This window comes from Salvelinus fontinalis, chromosome 33 (assembly GCF_029448725.1).
Source record: "Salvelinus fontinalis isolate EN_2023a chromosome 33, ASM2944872v1, whole genome shotgun sequence".
Lineage (NCBI taxonomy): Eukaryota > Metazoa > Chordata > Actinopteri > Salmoniformes > Salmonidae > Salvelinus > Salvelinus fontinalis.
In genome coordinates, this window is record NC_074697.1 from 46,048,858 (window position 1) to 46,055,868 (window position 7,011).

At 44.9% G+C, this 7,011-nt stretch overlaps 1 pseudogene; it reads left to right on the top strand.

Annotated features, from left to right (window-relative positions):
- The first annotated feature begins 702 nt into the window (after window positions 1-702).
- On the top strand, window positions 703-6,698 carry LOC129831619 (4F2 cell-surface antigen heavy chain-like; annotated as a pseudogene).
- Window positions 6,699-7,011: the final 313 nt, after the last annotated feature.

Here is a 7,011-nt window from a genome sequence, read left to right on the forward strand (position 1 = left end):
TCCAGGCATTCCCGTGATTGGCAGATAGCAGGTTGATTGGCATGTCGGACCCCGCGAACACTGGTAAGTACAACACAACCCACTAATAGCCTAACACATAACACACCGCTGTCTGTGCGGGTCGCTACAATACTAAAATCGCCACTGGTGTCAGGCCAGAATATTGCTTTTTCCAGTAATTAGTATTGACAGTAGCCTAGGTCTTCTTCATTTGTTTCATCTGATAAATATTGGTTAAATTAAACGTGGGTTAATCTAGCTAACGGATGGAGTTAGAATTCAAATAAACTGACAAGGTAAATGGGCTAATGGGACGATTTTAAAACGCATGGTATGAATGTTGCACGGTATCCTAATGGTAAACAGTTTTCACCTGTCCGGTAGGCGAGTTCCCTGGGGGTGTGTTATAGCTACACGGGGCTGTTAAGTAAAATGAAAGCAATATTTTATCAAAAGTATTCAAATATGGAAAAGTGTGTAGCCTATTTTACCCAAATATAAAAAATATATATGTTTGTAGTTGGCGCACGTTGGTAACACCTCCGTTGAAGTCGTTGAAAGTGTAAGGAATTGTTTCCTAGTTGTAGGCCTATCAGCTATTAATTGATATTTTCGTTTTATGTAAATAATATTAAATTATGGAATCTTGTCATCCTTTTTATCATTGACATTTCAGGAGCCTAAGTAAGAATTCCATTGAACATGGATGGTGACCAGGGCTATGGCAGCGTGGCAGTGGGCCCTGGAATGTCAGGCAGTCTGGGTTGCTCTGCGACGGTCCCGCTGCTGATCACGGACCCCTAACCAGAGACGCCGAAAGGGCAGCCCATGTCCAAGGTGCAGATGGAGCTCGAAGCGGCGGGCTTGGGGTGGAGGAAAATACACTCCCGCCTAGTGCTGGTCATCTGTTTGGGTTGGCTGGCCTTGCTTGGGCGCCTCTATCGCCATCAAAGTGCAGAGCCCCCAGCCGGTCGCACTGCGGCTACTGTGGTGACAGAGGGCGCTGTTCTACCGCCTACAGCCCCCACTGTTCATGGACGCCCAGAACGAGGTGCCAGGTGGTGTCGACGGTGAGTTAAATTGGGGTCAAGAATACAGTAGCTGCACTGTATAGACTGTCTTTACAATGTAAAGTGTGCATGCGCAGGGAAAGTGGGAGGGAAAGTGCGCAGGGAAAGTAATTTATTGTTATTGTCCTTAAGCACAAAACGCACGAAAAATGACAAAGCAAACGTAACTAAATTAAGTAAATTAATCCATGATAAAGCCTACTTAGATATACACTATATATACAAAGTATGTGGACACCCCTTCAAATTAGTGTATTTGGCTATTTCAGCCACACCCATTGCTGACAAGTTTATAAATTCGAGCACACAGCCTTGCAATCTCCATAGACAAACATTGGCAGTAGAATGGCCTTACTGAAGAGCTCAGTGACCTTAAATGTCATAGGATGCCACCTTTCCAACATATCAGTTCGTCAGATTTCTGCCCTGCTAGAGCTGCTACAGTCAACTGTAAGTTCTGTTGTTGTGAAGTGGAAACGTCTAGGAGCAACAACGGCTCAGCCGTGAAGTGGTAGGCATCACAAGCTTACAGAGCGGGACCTGAGTGCTGAAGCGCATAGCGTGTAAAAAGTGTCTGTCCAGGGCTCCCGAGTGGCGTAATGGTCTAAGGCACTGCATCGCAGTGCTAGAGGCGTCACTACAGACCCATGTTCGTTCGCTGGCTGTATCACACCCGGCCGTGATCGGGAGTTCCATAGGGCAGTGCACAATAGGCCCTGCGTCATCTGGGTTAGTGAAGGGTTTGGCCAACTAGCGACTCCTTGTGGCGGGCCGGGCGCCTGCAGGCTGACCTCGATTGTCAGTTGAACAGTGTTTCCTCCGACACATTGGTGCTTCAGCGGGCGGGTGTTAAGAAGCGCGGTTTGGTGGGTCATGTTTCGGAGGACGCATGAATCGACCTTCGCCTCCCGAGCACGTTGGGGATTTTCAGCGACAAGACAAGATCGAAATTGAAGAGAAAAAAGACAAAAATAAATAAGAAATCATCTTTCCTCCGTTGCAACACTCAGTACAGAGTACAGCCTCGAAGCAACGTCGGCACGAGAGCTGTTCGTCGGCAGCTCCATGAAGTGGGTTTCCATGACCGAGCAGCCGCACACAAGACTAGCATGCTGACCACACCGCTCGGGTCGCAAAATAAATGTAAACATACATGTTATTCAATTATTGCACCCACACTGTTCGCAAGGGTGATTGAAAGATGAACTAAGTTTGTTCGGTCGTCATGGTAACTATGAAAGTTAGATGCCAATCGCCATATAAAGTCCAAAGAAGAGAAAGCCTGGAAGGAGGAAAGATGACTAGAAACGATATGGTTGACTGTTTTATGTGTGGATTAATTGTTGGAGTAGAGGGCATTTCAGGTAAAATAACTCAACCTTTATATCTCAGGACAAATTAGCTAGCAAAAGCAAGCTCTACTAAATAGGACAAATTAGCTAGCAACTGTTAGCTAAATTGCCATAAATGTTTAATGCTTTTCGACCTATAATTTGTTCGACCTGTAATTGGTTCAGAGTTTGTTTTGATATTTCAACCTGTGTGTCGTGATCGCGTTTGGTGTGGGGGGACAAAATCAATTTGCGCACGATGGTGCACGCACGCGGCCAATTTGGGTGCTGTGTAAGATCACCATGCGCAATGCCAAGCATCTGCTGGAGTGGTGTAAAGTTTGTTGCCATTGGACTCTGGAGTTGTGGAAACGCGTTCTCTGGAGTGATTAATCATGCTTCACCATCTGGCAGTCCAACGGACGAATTTGAGTTTGGCGGATGCCAGGAGAACGCTACCTGCCCCAATGCATAGTGCCAACTGTAAAGTTTGGTGGAGGAGGAATGGTCTGGGTCTGTTTTTTACATGGTCAGGCTAGGCCCCTTAGTTCCAGTGAAGAGACATCTTAACACTATGACATTCTAGAAGATTCTGTGCTTCCAACTTTGTGGCAACAGTTTGGGGAAAGCCCTTTCCTGTTTCAGCATGACAATGCCCCCGTGCACAAAGCAAGGTCCGTACAGAAATGGTTTGAGATCGTTGTGGAAGTACTTGACTGGCCTGCACAGAGCCATGACCTCAACCCCATCGAACACCTTTGGGATGAATTGGAACAATTAGGCCTGCGAGCCAGAATCTCGTGGTATGGGACAGGATACGGAAGTGTTGACGCCACTTTCCCAGTGTAGGATTAATAACCCCTCCCACTAATTACTTATTCATCACAAATGACCATAGATAATCCATAGAAAACGCTGGTTAAAGGCCAATAAGCCTTTAAACACGACAGTCTCAGGATGTGAATTCACTAACATTTTATAGAATAAAGTTGCAAAACACAATAATAATTAAATGGGTCTTCCTTGCTCTACTCTTCTAACCATCATAACTAAAGTCCTTCCTTTGAACCACTGTCAAAGCACCAAATAGCTTTGACATTTGCAAACTGTACATGCAGTTCAACCATGTAAGGAAGTAGGGTGCCCTCTGCTGTTTTTTCCCGAACTACACCGAGAACACATTTCCTGGTTGATACAGTATTCAATACCGGTATGTCTGTCAGCTGTAGACCACTATTGTGGCCCAATGGTCACTGAGTCAAATATAAACATGCTGTGCATTTTCACATTTCCACTCTGTACACTCTCGCATACCTTCCCTTATTTCGTTCATTCTCCTGTTTCATGTATGTTTAAACCAGTCACACGGCCTCAGTCCTGTTGCGTACAATTATCTCAACCTAACAGTATCTTTCTCTGTTTTATGGACTTTAGTCAAGTAATTGACATTGCACCATTTTAGTGTGTGGGGAACCTCTGTTTGTAAAGCTAATCTCTGAGTTGATTTGTGGTGTGTGAGCTGCTACCTGGGTGTGGGGGCTCTTATTCTGGAGGGTCTGTTTCATCGGGACGCGTCCCCTCCGGACCTCAAAGAGATCAATGAGCGAGTGGGTACAGTGCCTCAGATCCAACAACTGCTAATGGAGAGCCACAAAGCAGGTATGTACCCAAAACATCATTGCCCTTACAACAAGACAACTAATGCCAGATCTAAACTGAGGCCATCTAGCCTGTATCCTCACAAGGACATTTCCAGAGCTCTTGAAAGATGCACTTAACTTATCGTATGTTCTGATCCACTATTCACATGGTCTTCCCCCTTTAGGCATCAAAGTACTGCTTGACTTCTGTGAGCTGGACCTATTCGGACCCCAAGACTCAGTAGGCAACGACTCTGCTGTGCATTCTGACCTCTCTCGCTCAATACATATAGGATAGGTCGTGCATGAGTAGCAGTGGTGTAAAAAGTACCTAACTCTCAAAGTAAAGATACCTTAATAGAAAATGACTCCAGTAAAAGTAAAAGTCACCCAGTAAAATTCTACTTGAGTAAAAGTATTTTGTTTAAAATATACTTCAGTATCAAAAGTAAAATTATTAAATAATTTCAAATTCCTTATATTAAGCAAACCAGATGGCACCATTTTCTTGTTTTTTATTTATTTACGGAAAGCCACGGGCACACTCCAACATTCAGACATAATTTACAAACGAGTAACAGATGTGTTAAGTGAGTCCGCCAGATCAGAGGCATTAGGGATGTTCGGTTGATAAGTGCCTGAATTTGACCATTTTCCTGTCCTGCTAAACATTCAAAATGTAATGAGTACTTTCGAGTGTCAAGAAAAATGTATGGGGTGAAAAGTACAATATTTTCTTAAGGAATGAAGTAAAGTAAAAGTAGTCACAAATGTAAATAGTAAAGTACAGATACCCCAAAAAACCACTTAAGTAGTACTTTTAAAGTATTTTTACTTAAGTACTTTACACCACTGATGAGTAGAATTGTTAGATCTTGGTTTCAATTGTTATGTAGACTGAATGAGTTTTACTAATAGTTCTGTTACCCCACTATGCACTCAGATTTTGGTTGGAACAGGGTGTGGCAGGATTTTGGATCTGTGACAGACGCTGCATATTCAGACTGTTGAACAATGCTCAAAATTGGTTGCCAACCAATCAAAGCCAGACCAATTTATTTCCAGTTCATGTAAGCACAGATTTTTAACTGAACGTTATATTGTCTGTTCATGTCTGTTCGTTTTAGACCCTGACCAAGTGGGGGTTGCATTAACATCTGCTAACCATGTGTATGTGACCAATACAATTTGATTTGATTTGATGTTCAGCACATCAGATGATGAGAGGTGCTGTGGCACTGCTAACACTTAACATACAGAACAAATGATACACAGCTTACATGTACTGTCATACCTGTGTTAAGCAAAATTATATTTGTGTTTTAGTCACTAATATTGGCTGATATATGTAAGGAATCTGTTATGATTGAGGAATATGTAGTTAATGTTTTATAGCAAATTAGTTGTGGTTGAAGTTGGAATGTAACCTGCGTGTGTCATCTGTGCAGGATTGTAGTGGTGAAACAGTCTCCACCTGCCCTGAATACCTCTAGCACATCAGCCAACATCTCATTGGTGGAGCTAGTTATGATGTCACTACTGCCGCCTATCCGGACAGGAAGTGGCCATTGCTGTGGAGCGACACCTGTCAACATCCAACGGCAAAATTTGGCCCAGTTGGACGGTAATGACCCAACATTCTTTCTGTTCGTTCTTTCACAGGCTAGCGAGGATGGTGTCCAACTACTTATTTGCAAAATTACATCAATACGGTGTGTGTGATGCCAGGTGGGCGGTGAAGCATCACCGGTGTTGCACAGAATACTCCTGGTTCAGATGATGACACTACCTGGATCACCTGTTGTCAAGTATGGAGAAGAAATAACCCATTCACCGGTAAGAGACCTGAGTCCTAGGGATGCAATACAGACTACCTGCATCTGATGTGCTCATGCTTTAGTACAGTGCAACACCAGTGAATCGTTTTCTTTCTGTGGTGAAGAATGTGTCTGCAGAAATGAGCTGGGAACATGAGGCAGATAAGACCAATGGACTGAACGACTCTGTTGGGGTTTGTAGTCCAAACGGGCTATTTTAGTCTAGAATAATATCAAGCTTGTTGGTCTTCACATACCTACAGTATTACCACATCTGAGCTCCGTGGTTCTACGACCTCTGGCAAGTGGTGTATGTTTATACCACAGAAAGTCTCTCAGAATGACAGGCCGATTTTTCATTTGATCTGTTTCTCCATTTGACACCTCTGTTCCTCCCTTCTTTCCTTCAGGAACAGAGGATGCTCAAATGCTCTGCCTTGGCTCTTGTTCAGCTCCCTCAGTCGCTGTTGCCTCTGAGAAGAGTCTCTCATTTATGGGAGCTTCAACTTGCTCCCCTTCAACACCACCTCCCTCCCCCCCACTCCTCCAACTCCCCCCCCCCCCCCCCCCCCCCCCCCCCCCCCCCCCCCCCCCCCCCCGTCGACCCCTGTGCTAGCCTTCCTGCGCTCCTTGGGCTGTGTCCACTTTGTGGTGCTGCTCAACCTGGGGCCCGAGGCCCAAGCCCTGGTCCCAGCCTGGGCTCCCAGCCTTCCCACTGCCGGGGTGTTTGTGACCAGCACAGGGATGGACCGCCCTGGCACCACCTCCCTGGAAACACTGAGGCTCCAGCCAGAGGAGTCCATAGTCATCAAACTGTTTGAGTCTGGCTCCTCCTCCTAGGGCCTGTGGTCTGGGGCATTGGGCATAGTGAGAGGGGCTAGGACTGGATGCAGGGGAGGATAACTAGGCAGCAATGGGAACTATTTAGCCATCGCTTCTGTTGCGCACAGTTGGTAATATGTGCCAGGGAGGAGTCAAGAAATTGTTTTTTAAAAGGCTGTATCAAAAGGTTTTTTGAAAGGTCTTAAAATAATAAATTGTATAGTAATAATTAGTTCTGACGACAGTGTCAACTTCAGAGGGTGCTAAATATTTGGAATACAATGCAAACACATTTTCAAGGCTATGGCTGTATTTACACAGGCAGCCCAAT